Genomic DNA, 17,772 nt, shown 5'->3' with positions numbered 1-17,772 from the left:
ACCCTCGGCTCAGGAAGCTAGTTTGACGGACATTGATTATCTGAAATAATGAGGATTCTTTGTTACAACTTCCCTTGTATTTGGAACAGGACAAGAACATGATTGAGTTGGTTGATCATGTGTGGTGACAATAAGTAGAAGAAAATTATTGAAGTTTGGTGACCATCCTAACAGAATAAAAGAGGATGGGCCTAAAAGCAGTTTAGGTGATGTGTAGGTAACTTGTTGTATGTACTATATCCTCATTGACCAATGCTTGTTTCCCAGAAATTAGGGCAGAATGTCCTTATCTGAGGCCTGGAGCACAAGAATGGTCAGCTTTGGTCCCAGAGAATGTAAGCATGACAAACAACAGTGTCCTAGCCCTACTTTTGTACTCACCATCAGAATTCAGACACCTATAAAGCTATCGTAGTCACCCACTTCTAGAAAACGAAAGTGTCACCCACTTCTCCGAAGAGTGCGGAACCAAAATATGATTTATTTTTACTAAAAATATTCAAATAAGTGTAAAAAAAAATTACCAAAGTATATATAACGCCACTAATAGTGGCGCTATACAGTAACGTTAACTGTACCGTTACTGTATAGCGCCACTATTAGTGGCGTTATACTGACAAACTTACATAGCGCCATTAATAGTGGCGCTATATGCCTTATACCTGAAGACATAGCGCCATTAATAGTGGCGCTATACCCCTTAATACAAATCCCCCATCTTCTTCTTCTTCGTTCCATCTCCGTCTTCCATCTCCCTCATTTTCACTTCTGGTCCCCCCCCCCCACACCATCTGCCCCAATTTTAAAAAAAAAAAAAATTTTGGGTCCCCCGTCACATAAAAGTTTAATATTTGTGGTCCCACTGTCGAGTAGAGCTTCGTGTTATTGTGGATTCACTCTTCCGGAGTCAAAAATTTTGATCTATCTACATTTCAAAAATTCTAAATCAAGCTATTTCGATTTATTTTAAGTTGAAACTTTTATAACAATGCATATTACTTGATTTGTATAAGTTCTATTCGGTTTGTGTTTATTTTTTTCGAAACTAGCATGTTAAATTTTATCCGGATTTAATTTTAGTGTTGTATAAAAATATGTAAATTAGTCTAAAAATGTGTTTGTTAATATCCTCATGTATATTTATGTGTTTTTATGCTGTTTAGTTTAGATTATTTTTTAGCGTAGTAAAATGTATACTTTATTAGCGTAGTAAAACGTAGACCCCTTTAGCGTAGTAAAATGTAGAGCCTTGTAGCGTAGTATTGTGTAGTAATTGTTTAATTATCTTATATTCTAGCACGAAACCCATATATATATATATATATATATATATATATATATATATATATATATATATATATATATATATATATATAAAAATTATATATAGGTATATATAATTTTTACAATTAAGTTATTAAAAAATATGAATAAAAATTATTAAAAAAACATAAAATTATTAATGATAGTTTGGTACCACTGGGCCTCAGAAAATCTAGCACGAAACCCATAAGTATATATATAATTTTTACAATTAAGTTGTTAAAAAATATGAATTTAAATTATAAAAAACACACATAAATTTTAATGATAGTTATTAAAAATTATGAATTTGCAGTTGACGACATGGATGCACCTATACATCCCGGCCCTCGGACGTCGGAGCTACTACCCCTACAGCCCCAGCATAGATCCGAGCATATATATGAATAAAAATTATTAAAAAAATATAAAATTATTAATGATAGTTTGGTACCACTGAGCTTCAGAAAATCTAGCACTAAACCCATAAGTATATATATAATTTTTACAATTAAGTTGTTAAAAAATATGAATTTAAATTATAAAAAACACACATAAATTTTAATGATAGTTATTAAAAATTATGAATTTTCAGTTGACGACATGGATGCACCTATACATCCCGGCCCTCGGACGTCGGAGCTACTACCCCTACAGCCCCAGCATAGATCCGAGCATATATGGGGGGAGAGTTGCTTACGCAAATTTTTCGGGGCAGGAGAGTGGATTTATTGTGGAAGTTTTTGACTCCTCCCCGCATTCTACATCCCTGTGTGGTCCATCACCTGGAGGAGATGGGATTATATAGGATCATTAGCATTGGCCGGATACAGCTCGACTATGCTTTGATCACGGCGTTGATTGAGCGGTGGCGACCGGAGACGCATACTTTCCATCTGCCCATCGGCGAAGCCACCATCACACTCCAGGACGTCGAGATTTTATATGGCCTGTCCACCGATGGCTTTCCAGTTTTACTGCCTGGGAACATGAGATATTTTAACCGGGCTGCATATATGGATATGTTGCACAGGCTCACGGGCTTCAGGTCCGAGGACCCAGATGTAGCAATTGGGAATAGTCGTATGCAGTTGGTCCCCATTAGAGACCACTTGGTGCAGATCCACGATACTATCACCGACGACTCAGCGGAGGTGGATGTGGAGCAATATACGAGGCTGTTGTTGCTCCTTCTATTTGGAGGGGTTTTGTTCCCGAACACTTCGGGGAACCTAGTGAGCCTTCATTTTCTGCATCATATTGCGGACTTTGATGATACAGTCAGCTACAGCTGGGGTGGTGCTGTCCTATCTTTTTTGTACAAGCAGATGTGCCGGGCATCCATGGGCACACAGAGAGACGTTTCTGGCTTTCTGCCACTTCTACAGGTGACAACTTATTCAAATAATTTGTCGTTTAGTTCCAATTTTACCTAGTTAGAGTTAATCTTTACGTCAACTTTCTGTTTTAGGTTTGGGTGTGGGAGCGATTTCTGCAACTTCGGCCACCTCTACCACAGCTACCGGCTAATGTACATATTCCTGATCTCCCTCTAGCTTGTAGGTGGGTATTGCGTCGTAGACTTGCACGAGAGTATCATGGCCATCATAATCTCCCCTTCTGTAGGGATGTGTTGGATTTTCTAGAGTATGCACAAGTGAATATCTAACTAAACTTACCAATTAATTTTTAACTAGGTGTTGCGCAAACTAACGGTTTGTGTTATTATTTGATAGTTCATCTGGACGTCGTACAGCGAAGAGCTGATAGGTACCCTGCCAGCGTATTGCACGCACGGTCGCCAGATTTGGAGGGCTTCCATCCCTCTCACGTGCCTCGATATTGTTGAGCATCATGCCTCAGAGCGAGTATTTCGTCAGTTTGGATTTCCGCAGTCTATACCGACTCAGCCTGCATGGGATCCTTTACATTATGAGAGGGATGATAGGATGAGAGTGGACGACACATTTATTGAGTGGCTGACAGCGCAGTTGGGTATTTGGGACAGCCGAGGGGACTTGACCCCAGCTCCGCAACACTTTCCTATCGAAGTTTATATGGCATGGTACCGCACTGTTTCCCGACTTTTTATCGGGAACCCAGTTCATCAGGTAGATGGTCGATACGTCTCATACGCCGGGAGACATGAGGCTCTGGTATGTTTTCTGTTATTATCAATTACTTTAATAGTAATTTCTAGTCAAATACGTAGTTTATATTAAAAACTTTTGTGCAGGCGATTGGATTGCATACCGTATATCGTATGGGGCAGCAGATGCAGAGTTATGTCCACGACCCTGTGATCATGCAGGACTATAGTCGTCGCTTAATGGATGTGGCTGCCCAGACACTGCAGCGAGGCCGATCGGATCAGCGTTTGGCACACCAGCCAGATTATGTTGACCCAGCCACATACCAGCGAGGTCGTGGTATGCCACGGGGTGGTGGTCGACGAGCTGCTGCTGCTCCACGACGACCTGCTGGTGTTGGACGACGCGGTCGTGGGTGGAGAGGAGGTCCCCAGCAAGGGGGCTTTGAGGCTCCTGCTGATGATGTTGCTGCTGATATGGGAGGTGGCATGCATGAGACCGACATGCCGTCTTACAGCCTTGGCATTTATAACACTCCAGGCACGTCGCAGGTGACCCCATCGGGTCAATTCTTGATCATGGGCTCGGATTTTCAAGGAGTGGAGTTGGGTAGATATTTCCCTGGCCCGTCTACCACTGATGAGTCTCGACCGATCCGAGATTTTGATAGTGGCCACCGACTGAGTTATGGCAGCTCATCACATGCGCAGGTATGAGTTTATTAGTATTAATTTTATTACTGTTTTTACTATAACTTATTTATTTTGTTTTAACTTTATTAATTTACTTTTTTAGGCTTCATGCGATGCTGCGACAGATGACTACATTCAGGATCCAGACACGATTATAGTAAGACAATATAAATTTTTGTGAATTGTTATGTAGTTTTCTATACTAAGTTTGATATTATTATGTAGCCTTCTACTGGACCTGACAGCACCACTGATACATGTCATCCTGTGCCGCATCCGGCCATAAGGAGATGACTTCTTGATGATGATCCTGATAGCGTATCCGGGCGGCAGGGGATGCGCCTCAGGCCAACGGCTACTTTGAGACACACCGGATGCGGGACACATTGATTCGGTCTTCCATATTTTTGTTTTTTTGGTGTAAATAATATTTTTTTGTACATTAACAACAATATTTAGTCGAATATGACAGTTACTTTTTTTTAGTTCTCATTTCGTTTTATAGTTTTTGGTATAGTAACACAACAACTTAAACTTAACTTCCACTTAAATTAAAATAAAATTTAGTACAACAAACAAGGAAAACATTACTACAACACAAACACAAACATAACAGGCCAACATAATAAAAATACATGACATATGAAAATGACACTAAACACATACACGTCAATGCTCCATCCTCAGTTATCATTTATTCTTCGCTCCAACCACTTAAATCGTTCTTCCATTTGTTCTTTTTCTTCTTCTAACTCTTTCACTCTCGCCTTCACCTCCGCAAGTTCCCATTTATATTTTACGTTGCGTTCCTTGTGTGCTTCACAATTCCATTCTGCTCTCCATTTTTTATCTTCCACCTCCTTTAGTTTCTCCCTCATATCTATAATAATTCTATCTGCCTCCTTTTGTATTCTATGCTGGTATAACAATATATTATGAAATTCTTGTAATCTATCCCTGTAGCTTTCCTGATAACATGGTTCCTCAGCCCATTCATCAAATTCACAAGTAGGTTCGTCAGGTTGCTTGTACAACTTGTTCATACAGCACCAATAGCGGCGTCCAACATTAGCACCTTCCCACCCACAATCCATCATGCATGGTTTTCCACATAAGCAAATTGGTGGACGACCAGGTTGAGCCATTTGTGAACTATTTGCTTATAATAAAAATCTTACTTACTTTTAATGAAATATTCCTTGGGGGAAATTTTTAGCACACAAAATAACTACAATGACCTCATTATTTATAGGCTAAACAATACACATATAGCGCCATATCTAATGGCGCTATATTAGATAGCGCCATATCTAATGGTGCCATATCATGATGTTGACGAGATGACTTTATGTCAGCCGGTCACACATATCTAATGGTGCCATATCATGATGTTTTCAGCTTTTTCAGTTCGACAAGACAAGACACACATAGCGCCATATGTATATTTTGTGTATTAAATATCGTGATAGCGACAAGACAACACACATAATAAATATATCGATAATTATATTAAATTATTATTTAAATAGGTAAAAAGGGAAAGTACAAATCATAATTAACAAACAAGAAAATATTATTTCATAAATACTTAAATCGTATACATAACAACTAACTATTACAACATGAACTCATGGGTAGTTAGGTACAATAGAAGAACACCCGCCCTGAGCTTGATTATTGTTGTCACCCAAAGGACATTTTCTACGGTCGTGGCCTGTTTGCGAGCATATACCACATTTGCCTGCATATACGATATCACTAACATCCATTTGGTTACGTATACACGTTCTCTTCTGCACTTGTCTTTTACGCAAATAGGACTTGTTACACACCATTTTAAATGGTTCTGGGGGCCAGTAATGCTCAGAACCCACTGGTTGCAGCTGACCACTATATGTGTTTAGGTATTTGGAAACACTATATTGTTGATCAATATAGTTGGTCTCCGCATAACCAACACGTTGAAAACACTTGATGGCATGTGAACAAGGCATGTGGTAGATTGACCATTTCCCACATGAGCATAACCTTGTGGATTCATTTACAGTATGTACATTATTACCACGATTATTATGGATAGCGGTGCGAACTTCAAAAATACCTCGTTCGTTATCATATTGCAAAAAGGAATGCCAATGTGCTCGCCGTCTGTATTTCTCTAATCTCTTCATAGGCACTGGCATAAATTCAACACCCCTTTCCATCAATTCCGTTGCAGCTGCAGACCGTTGTACAAACCTCTCCGCCATCTGCTTGAACGACATACGCACCATGGCTGTGACGGGCAATCCTCTTGCCGACTTTAATAACCCGTTGAAGGATTCTGACACGTTTGTAGTAAGAATTCCCCAGCGTCTTCCACCATCTTCATGCAACGTCCACTTTTTAGGATCATGTCTCATTAACCAACGATATGTTGCATCGTCTTCTTGCCTGATAGAATCCATATGCCTCCGAAATTTATGTTGTTGGTGGTCTGTTGCTGCCATCCACATCAAATCATGTAGATCTTTTTTGGGAGGTGCCTTCTTGAAATTGGCCTTAAAGTGCCTCACACAGTAACGGTGGTATGCATAAGGTTCTTGCCAGGCAGGAAGGTTCTCCACAGAACTTAATATACCCCCGTGCCGATCAGATATTAGACAAATACCTGAACGATGTTTGACAACGTGCTCTTTCAAGTGGTTCAAAATCATTGTCCACGTCTCTGTGCTTTCATTTGCACAAATAGCAAAGGCTAGAGGAAATATCTGTCCATTTGCATCTACAGCCACGGCTATTAATAGCTTGATATCGTACTTTCCATAGACATGAGTTCCGTCTATGGATATTACGGGCTGGCAATACGGAAAATCATCAATTGCTGGCTTAAACGCCCAAAACACGTAATTGAATATATATTCTAGTTTACCCGGACTCCGCTCAAGCTTCCATTCAATAACTGTTCCGAGGTTAAAGTGCTGCAGTGCAGCCATGTAGCTAGGCAGATCTGCAAATGACTTATCCCAGTTACCATAGACTATTTCAAACGCTCTTTTGCACCCAAGATATGCCTTTCTTTTAGTAATTGTGTGGCCATATTCCTGGTAGACTTCTGTAATGCACTCTTTGATTTTATACCTTATGGACGCTTCGATGTGCGGAATAAGCAAGAGATATCAAGTCAATATCCAAGTTGAAGTGATTCCCGTTGAAAGTGTCCATTTCGCATGTATGGGTGGGAATGTATTTACCCACTTTCCACATACCTGTTTTCTTCTTCGACGCACGCAACATCCAATTACATGGCGAAAATCACCTGCGGCAAATAGCCTTGTATACCGTCGGACTTGACTCCGATACCTGCATCTCACGACACTCTTTAACATTGTGCATTTTACAAGCCCTGCTTACGCGTGCTTTATCAGGAAAAAGCATCCCCTTTGCAAGCACCGTTGGTCTAGACTCATCCCACATTGCTGTCCGGATTTCATCAAAATCCCGTGTGAGAGCTTCCACATCCGGCACGGCTGGCAAGTTATCAATATAAGGAATCTCCCTTGAATGAAGCGGCACTTCAGACTCGTTCACTTTTCGTCTATGGGGGGCTCTCTTCAAATCCGGTCCTTCCTCCTTGTCATCTTCATCACCATCCTCACGAGCAAATGGTGTCTCGTCTCCCGATTCATCGGCATTGTTATCGTAATCGCTGTTCTCTTCCTCACTCTGTTCATCTGCCAGATCCTGATGTAATACGTCGTTTTCGGGCAATTGAGTGAGTACGGGTAGTTCAACTTGCTCGTTTTCACTGCACATTTCAACAAAAATATAAGGTGCTAAATTAATAAATGCTTTATATATGGCTATAGCTTTTCACTTACAAGTTGTAATGTGATGACATTCCATGATGGACGTTTTCAGTTAGGTGATGACTACCGGATGGGTCACTTGTAAAATTCATATCCGGCCGGTACCCCCTATTACATAAATGAGCGTTAAAATTTGTTCAATACGCAAAAATATACATAATTAACACAAATGAAAATTGAAGTTTACCACTTTTCTTGTGAATTATGGAAAACAGGGTATAAATTATTTTCTCGCTGATCATTCGCCGACGGTGATAAATTTAAATCAAGAAAAATTCTTTCATCTGGAACATGTCCGGCAAAAACTGATCCAGAATAACCACCCGATGACTGAGGATTATCTCTACTACGCACAACCTTATTTTTTGGAACGTCTTCGACCTTCACGTACATCTCCAACATTGTGATTACAAGAAATTCCCGGCATTCGTCCGGAATCCTCAAGAAATCACTCAAAGTGTCATCATCGTCGATGTTAAACTCTGAGTAAAAAAAGCAACCCCTTGCGGCGTAACGGAATACGGATATCTTCCAGTTACTTTGAGTATCACTGAACGTTTTCTCACACTCATTTTTTTGCATAACAACGATATTAATGTTTCGTACTCCATTGAAAGTGGCAATTTAACATTACACTTAGCAGGTAAACTGTAGCCCACAGAGTTATTCTCCATCACAACCTCACCCCCCCAATATAATGATACTCTTATTCTACGTTCTTCAGACATAATGAAAAAATGCTGGAGAATTTAACAACAATAGAAACCAACAAGAGTTAAAAAAAATTTTGAATGAAGTTGGGGCGATTCTACGATGATTATATAGAAAATGGCTAGCCGGGTTATTTTTTTTTTTGTATATAGCGCCACAAAAAGTGGCTTTATACACATTTAAATTATTGAAACCAGACATTATTGGTGGGGTCAGGGTATAAGGCATATAGCGCCACTATTAATGGCGCTATGTAAGTTTGTCAGTATAACGCCACTAATAGTGGCGCTATACAGTAACGGTACAGTTAACGTTACTGTATAGCGCCACTATTAGTGGCGTTATATATACTTTGGTAACTTTTTTTTTACACTTATTTGAGTATTTTTAGTAAAAATAAACCATATTTTGGTTCCGCACTCCTTCTCCGAACCTCCACGGCCACCAATTGCTGTGTTCTGAGATAATAAGACATCAGTGACAACGTCCAACGACGAGAGAGGCAACATACCAGGATCTAACCTCGAGTACTATCGGACTTGGGAGAAACTAGACTACATATCTCCTTCAAAGAGGAAAAAAAAAATAACTTAGGCCAGAGCAAGATGAGCACAATTCACTATCATCTTATTTTTTTCCTTCAGGCTACCCATCATAGGCGGACCTATGTTCGGAGTAGAGGTTCACTAGACCCCATTTACTTCAGCAAAAGTTCTAGATATTATCAATATATTTATGTGGAACCCTTAAGCTCAAAAGTTACATGCGGCACTGGTTAAGTAGTTCGCACATGTGCCCCGCGACCTCACCACCTTTATATCTTGGGTCTACCTCTGTTAGCCATGCACGGACAATGACTGCTTCTCTGCTCAAAGTTTCTGAATAAACCACAATTCACAGTTCACTGGCTCCCGAAACTACTCCTTATCACATACTCCCTCCGTTCCAGATTATGTGAATCTATTTGTTTTTTGGTCCGTTCCAAAAAGAATGACCCCTTCTAAATTTGGTAACAATTTAGCTTAAACTTACAATTCGATCCTTAATGAGAAGCTTTTATAACCAAACAAATACTCTGGGGCCCTTTTTAACTTGTTTAGGACCACAAATTACAAAAGTCATTTTTCCTTAAACTTCGTGCTCAGTCAAACAAATTCACGTAAATTGGAACAGAGAGAGTAATTCACCGATCAACGTGTTCTAGTAGAACCAAGTTTTCTACTGCAAAATTGCAAAATTGCAGAGGTACACAAATTTGAAGAGAGGGAATATTACAGCTTTTCAGCTAAAAGATGGCTTTCGCGTATGCATATTTACAAGATAAACTAAGAGCTAATCAATCAAAATTGTAGTAACATCTGCTGGGTGAATAAAGGTTACAATTGAACGCACAACCAACAGCAAATTTAGAGCAAGTACTATTTCATTTCTGTAAAAAAACAACAAACTGTTCTGTTGTGTTTACATTTGTGAGCATAATTAAGCGTTACTTGAGTAATTTTTTCCCATGGCCTGAGTTTTCATCAAACCTTCAATTTTTCCATTTTCACCTCGAATTCTACTTTTCATTCACAACCTCCGTCTAATCCCATAGCATGAAACGAACTAGAATCAACCAAAGAAATTGTAGGAATACAACTTCCAGATCGAGGTAACACCGCGTGCTTCATCTCACTGGTGTTTTCAGCCGGACTACTGGACATCGACCTAAGCAATTTCGGAGACTCCAAACTCCTCTTTAGAATCTGTCTCATCGCAGCGATTAAGTGAACAGTTGAATTCAAAGGCGGAGTAGATGAACTGAACTTCTTACAAAAGTTGAGGTGACGATTCAACGCTTCTTCCGCGCTGATCAGCCTCTCGCATCGCAGGATCTCATCCTTGATTGCTTCCGCACACAATCCGCAAATCCATTTCCCTTGGTACCGTTGCCGGATTGTTTCAATATAGGAAAGAGTGCATTCCTCTGTCAATCCGCAACAGTCGCATTTGGCGAAATCAACCTCGATTGCCGCTGTAAGTTTTGCTTTCACTGTTTGTGTTTCTGCCGATTTCATCGTCATTGACTCGCTGATAATCGACATCGTAATTATTCTTCAAAACTGGAAAGGAATTTCAACGTCAAAGCAGAACATGTTAAAGGAAATCAAAACTTTTTATTCTAAAAAACAAGAAAATACTCCAAAACAGAGGTGATTCAAAACTCAAATGCCAGAGTAATATGTAGCACGTTTCCTAATTGTTAAATGAACCAGTATTTTCGAAACAAATTATCTAAAATTATTAAACTTCGAACTCGTAATTAAAAAGTGCATAGGTTCAGAGAGGCCGAGCCAGGATTTGAAGCTTATGGGTTCAAGATTATAGTAAGTTACTGGATTCTAACTTAATAATTTGAGCTTATTCGATGAATTTTTGAAGATAAATATAAGATTTGGATCAAAGTTACTGGGTTAGGCTGAACTCATAACCAAAGGGCTGGCTCCGACCCTGTTCAGTGGATCGGCCTCTGCCAAAGACACTACTACAATAGACACAAACTATGTCACGCAGCCTGGTTCACTAAGCTCTCACTAGGACACGCTCATATGAGTTTTCATTAAATTCTATATATTCATATATAGTCTGAGCTCGACATATATGTTCCTACGGATCAACGATCAGACCTCTTTATAACAAAATCGCTATATAACAATATTTCATTATAAAAATCAAGCTTTTTCGGAACCAATTTTCATGTTATGTTATAATATGTGTTCTATATAACAGCAAAAATATTCGGAACAAACGAGTTTGTTATTGAGAGGTTTGACTGTATCTCGAAGATTAATACATGACTTACCGGCAGAAGCAGATATCGGAACAGAGATAACATATATATGTAGAAAACAATGGAATATACAATTATTTCCTTCAATTCTGCTTATCGGGATATACAGAACTTAAAAGAATACTTTTCTATCTTTTTTTCTCATGCTCGCCCTCCTCCTTAATTTCCTCATGAACAGAAAAGGTATCCATAAAAAAGGGAGAAAAAAAGAGAGAGAGAACTTCAAAAGCTGATTCCTCAATCAGTTTGTGGACTCAGAGAGAACAGAGAAGAACAACGAATTTAATGCAAGAGATGAGATCAAAGTGGAGAGAAAGAGACAAAGTGATAAAATTTTTTGTTCTGCTCCACACAAAAGGCAAAAATTCTTTCTTTTTTAGGCTTTTTGAGAGAGATTGGAAGTATATATGCAACAAGTAGGAAGGGGTGGACACCAAAGAACGTGGTGCCCTATATGGGATTGCTCTTGCCTTGCCAAAGGTCTCGGCTTCGAGCTCTGGGTATGAAAAAAATATTTGGTAGGAAACGCTTCCCTCGTATGAGGCCCTATGTACAACCCGTGGTGGACCCAGAATTTTTTGCAGGTGGGTTCAATATCAGAAGTACATAACTTTAGTGGTAAAATATAGTTGTCAAGTTGGTTCAAATAAAATATTTATACAAAATTAGGCAGCTTTAATTGTAATTTATACATATAAACAGTATTATTTTTTGATGAAGCAGGTTCAGTTGAACTCACTTGCCACTACGTGCGTCCGCCATTGCGTAGCGCGAATCCGGATATAGTCGGACTCCAATGCGGATATCGAATACGTGGTGGAAAATCAAAAAAAAAAAAGAAAGGAAGGGGGTGGGGGTTAGCATGGGGTGGAGGCAAGGTGGAGCAGCAAATCCGAATATAGTCGAATTCCAATGCGGATATTGGACACCGAATGGAAAACCAAAAAATAGTAAAGGGTGGGTGTTAGCAAGGGGTGGGGGCATGGCGGAGCTAGCATGTGGGATATGTATTCGGTCGAAATATATAGCTCTTAAAAATTTTATTAAATATATATAAATTATTAATCTAGAAGCTAATTAACTTAAATGGATTACAATTTCGAAAACCGACGGTGGATTGTTTGGAGACAAAAAGAGAAGCCTCAATGATTGATTGGCGGTTTGGAGAATCCTCGTCAGCTATTGCTGTCAATTAAAAATTGCCGGCTGTATACTTGTACATTGCCAGCTGTTCTTTCTCTATATATTTCCATTTACTTTAGAGGAAAAAAAAAGAGTTAAGATTCTAGTCCAGTTGCCATTTATTAACGAATCTAATGTAACCTAACTAGTACAATTAAGGTTCAATTATTGCATTTTGATTCCTCCACTAACAATACTTTTACAAATTTACTAGTACTATTTTAATCTTTGTCCCTCGATCAAACAAATAATGATAAAATCTGGTATCAATGGTTAAATTATCATTTTTTTTATTAGTGTGAGTTTGGTCATTAATTATTTAAAATCTCTAAATTTGTTGCGAATAAAATTCTGTTTAGAGTGAATATCTATTTTGTAGAGAGTTTTACTTTGTGGCTAAGTTATTTTTTACCTATAAATAGAGGGTCTTACTCCATTGTAAATTATTCCAAAATTAATAAGAATTCTCTCTCCCTACTTTTCTCTGTAATATTCTTCTTCTTTTATTGTTTCATAACATGTTATCAGCACGAGACTCTAATCAATTGAGTAGAAGCTTTGGGATTGAGCATAATGATTGTCAATTGTTCCATGAACTTCCTTCATGATTAAATTCTGGATTTAAGGTAAGTATTTTACTTTTCTCTTTCAAATTCTTGACATTCTATAATTTGATTTTAAATACAAGCAAAGACGATAAATTGTGATTGTAACTCTAATGGAATTTGAAAAAAATTATAACCACCCAAAGTGGTAAAATTTCTATGTCTTGCCATGATTAAATTCATGTATGATTGTGGACAAAGAATTAAAAACTCGTCCCATTGAATTTGCTCCATTCTCATTCCCTTAAGAGAATGTGATAGCAGTATGTAATAAGTCTGAAAGAAGACAAAATTATTACTATGAATGTATTAATGGATGTGGACGTGACAATAGACGAAATTATAATCGTCTCATTGTGGTAATGAGAATAATAAGGATTCTCAAAATAATCCTTCACTCTGTGAAAGTAATATTTGTCATCGATTTGACATGAGATTTTGTAAAGTACATATAGATGATTATGATCCATTCATGATGTGAATGTGACAACATGTGATTTATGAATACATATTCATTTTTGGAAGAATATGAACGTGCTAGTGATATATACCACACTCACCTCTAGAAGGAGGTTTGAGAGGAAATAAGAAAATAATGTCATTATTATGGCATAAATGGTCATTGGTCACGTACTTATTGTACGCCAAAATATTTTGGCAATGCGATTATTTAAAGACAACGGTAATGCAAGAAACAGATCTTGCTTATAATTTTGACCATAACCATAATGGTATAACTTCCTTCTTAAAAGAGATATTCACCATATGGATATTGATGATTATGGGGTATTACAAAATTAATTGGGAACTCTGCAAGAGCCAATTATACTATTTTGGAGAAACACAATTGATTACCAATAATGTATTATGTTGTAGTAAGTCTCAAAGAAACTTATTCAGTTTCCAAAGTATACGCGAAAGCGGTTGATTATATTGAGACTATAAATAAAGGAAAGATTTGATATCTTCTATTACTACAACTTGTAGCGGAATAATATATATGTGAAAAGTTACCCGCTTTATTCTCCAGTTTGTACTACAGAAACAAAAGAATGCCACAATAAAGTAGAAGTTTATTGATATAAAAACTCATATCATAATAAACTTGGAGTTTATTGATAATGCACATGTCATGTGTAAATCTGAAGTTTATCAATATTGATAATTTATTCAATTGGCATAATTAGTTTAGCCATATCAATCTAAGTATGATGTGCAAAAATAATAGAGAATTCACATGGGTAAATATTAAAGAACTAGAAAGCTCTTTACGAATTCTCTTATATTGCTTGTTCTCATTAATTAATTGACCAACTAAAATTGGAATTGAATCCCATGAATGCTGGAAATATCAAAGGTGAATATAGCTTCATTCACCTGCCATGTATACCACGCAAGATGCATCTATGAGATGGTTACATGTGCGATTATTATTAACCCGCAACATAGTATTTTGTGAGGTAACTTGCTCAATAATTTAATTTCGAGCATAATTTTCAGATTTTTTATTCAAGATAGTTCATCTTGATAAGTTGGTTTATATCACAATTGGTTTAGCAAAATGATTTATTGAGTGCCTCCACTTAATAGCTAAACAATTGCTTATGAGAACAAAGTTATATATATATATCAGTTTGATATACGAAAGTATATTATTTTCTCCCCTCACAAGTGGTTCAGGGTCAGGAATCAAATAATTTCATCTTATTATTATTGATGTGCGGGGTATATTTTTATTAACACGACAATGCACAAAGATGGGTTCCCAAAATTGAGGAAGAAAGTTAGTTTTCTAACATGAGAGGGAGATAAGATAAACAGTTGAGAAAAAGTTACGTGGAATGAATTATCATTTGTATATCTAGATCCTCGAATACGATAATATGACCTTGAAGTTCATAAAAAGATAATCCACTTGCAATATATTGCAAAGCATACCAGACGCATTTGCTGACTCAAAGAAAGTAACTATATTCTCATTGGAAATGCTCATATTAAGTCCTAGAAGGACAAAGTTTCTATGGTACACTTAAACCATATAGACAAATCGGTTTCAAATAAACTTCTTGATAAAGAAGATGAGCAAATAATCAAATTGATCATAATAAGGAGGCAAGTGATCTAGAAGATCACATGACATAACACTTCATAAAATCTCATGAGAGATTCAGGTACCTGAATATATGAATAAAGAGAACTCTATGTTATGTCTTTATGAAAATTTATTGGAACCGATATAAAATGTTCGTCGACGACATCTATCATAGCGCTAAGTATAGATGGGGATCTTAAGGCTGTCGAGACAGATACAAAAATATTGGCCAAATAGACGATACACAATTCAAATAGAATTGGTTTAATATGAAAGACATGTAGTTTTGGACATGTAGTTCAAATATTTGAAAGTATAAAGTTAATGGTTGTGCAATCAGTTTTCGATATCTTATTTGTCTAGCATGACATGAAAACTTGATATGCATCTAAAGTCTATTATATGGCTTATATGACTTAACTTATATGATAATCCATGAAGGATTTAAGTTGCTTAAAGCATATACAATTCTTGATCTTGAAGTACCGCTTCCTCGGTGCAATTTGTGCACATATGTATCTTGCTATAACTATAAGCATGATAATATGATAGTAAGGTTTTCACCTCTATGTGAAGATATTGAACTGACGATTCGAACAAGATCATATGAAGACAATTCATCTCTATCAAGAATGATGATTTCAAGGTTCAACATATTCATTCAAGTTAATATGGTTGATTTGTTTATCAAATCTCTACCAACGATCTTTTGAAGCTGGTGCACAAGATTGGAATGCAAATGCTTAAAGATGTGAATTGATGCTCTCATCAGGGGGAGTTAATGCGAGTTGCACTCTTTTTCCCTTACAAGATTTTGTCCCACTGGATTTTCCTTGCAAGATTTTTAACGAGACAACCAAAAGGCATATTGTTAGATATGTGTACTCTTTTTCCTTTTCTAGAATTTTTTTTCCTATTGGGTTTTATTTTAGTTAAGGTTTTAAGGAGACACATTACTTATTGAGTAGACATTCAAGGGGGAGTGTTATGAATAGAATTCTATTTAGAGTGAATGTCTATCTTGTAGAGAGTTTTACTTTGTGGCTAAGTCATTTTTCCCCTATAAATAGAGGGGTCTTACCCCATTGTAAATCATCCCAAAATCAATAAGAATTCTCTCTCCCTACTTTTCTCTGTAATACTCTTCTTCTTCTTTTATTGTTTCATAACAAAAATAAAATTATATATTTATAATTACGTAAAATATATCTTAAGTCATAGATAAATTTTTATGAATGAAAGTATTTCAAATTCTTAAAATTAATTAACTCCTTATAGTGACAGTGTGGGACGAGGTGACTAATAATTTTTCTTACAAGAGAAAGTCATTTTGATCTTTTTTTTTTTAAACTTTAATTTTACTCTTTTTAGGTTAAAGATTGAAGGTTTAACTTTTAAAAAGATTGTTAAGTAAACGACTAAAAAAGCACAGCTCTAAGTATGTGTTTTGTCAGGGATAAATTCAAAAATAGCCAGATTTATAAGTGGTCATTAAAAAATAGTCACAATTTTTAAAAGTAATCGAATTTTAGCCACTTTTCATGTAAAGATAAATCTGAATGAAAATACTGTTCAAAATCCGGAAAAATATTGCAGTATATTATACTAGAACTTTTCTCGTGTTGGAGTTCCAGCATAATATGTTGGAAGTTCATATACAGGTGCACCGATCTCCAATATATTGTGCAGGAACTTTTCATGTTGCAGTAAAGTAGTGGCTATTTTTCAATAACTTTATAAATGATGGCTATTTTTGAATGACTAGTCCGAAAACTGACTAACCCGTGCTATTTTTACGTTTTGTCACGTACCATGAGAACTAAAATCAACGTTCTATAACTAAAGGGCCAAAATTACATTGATTATTTTCTTCTATTTGAACAAAATTTTCTTGCCTTTATTCTTTTAGGAGATACCTAATGCCAAAGAAGCACGTGTAATGATGGATCACCGACATTTATGTCCAATATATTACTCCTCACTACCTAAGGAAAGAATATTAATAATAAAACATCACATGTGAAAATAATAAGGTCCTAATTAATAATTATTTATAGTTTACGATTTAGTCAGATCGAAAGAGAAAAGTATCTCTTGTTGTTGCAAGCAAAGTTTCTGATCGAGTCGCAAAGAAACTTGGCAAATTATTAGTATTGCTGTCCTAGAAGAATCTCTTCTAAATATTTTACATCTTTTTTTTGTTAAAATTATTTATTACTGCTTTTTACAGAAAATTAAAGGGAATTTTTCATAATCAAATTGAACTCAAGTTTTATGTTAGCTTTGTTGGGATAACATGGCCAAAGATACTCTTAATATGACCTGATATTATCCGAATTGGGTCAAGCCCGCACGATTTCCCCCAATAGATCTCACATCATTAAGAGATCCTTACATCTTATATGCAGGGCTCCATCTTT

General features: G+C 36.8%; 1 long non-coding RNA gene across 1 annotated transcript; it reads right to left on the bottom strand.

The window, feature by feature from the left end:
- Positions 1-10,048: 10,048 nt before the first annotated feature.
- LOC107767480 (uncharacterized) lies at positions 10,049-11,851 on the bottom strand. The gene is made up of 2 exons (XR_012693857.1): positions 11,486-11,851; positions 10,049-10,745 (listed from the first exon to the last, which is right to left on the bottom strand). It is a non-coding gene; the product is annotated as an uncharacterized LOC107767480 (long non-coding RNA).
- Between the last annotated feature and the right edge of the window lie 5,921 nt (positions 11,852-17,772).

The sequence above is a fragment of the Nicotiana tabacum genome, chromosome 8 (genome assembly GCF_000715075.1).
Source record: "Nicotiana tabacum cultivar K326 chromosome 8, ASM71507v2, whole genome shotgun sequence".
NCBI classification, from domain to species: domain Eukaryota; kingdom Viridiplantae; phylum Streptophyta; class Magnoliopsida; order Solanales; family Solanaceae; genus Nicotiana; species Nicotiana tabacum.
Note: the sequence above shows the minus strand (reverse complement) of the source record. Positions and strands in the feature narration are given on the sequence as shown.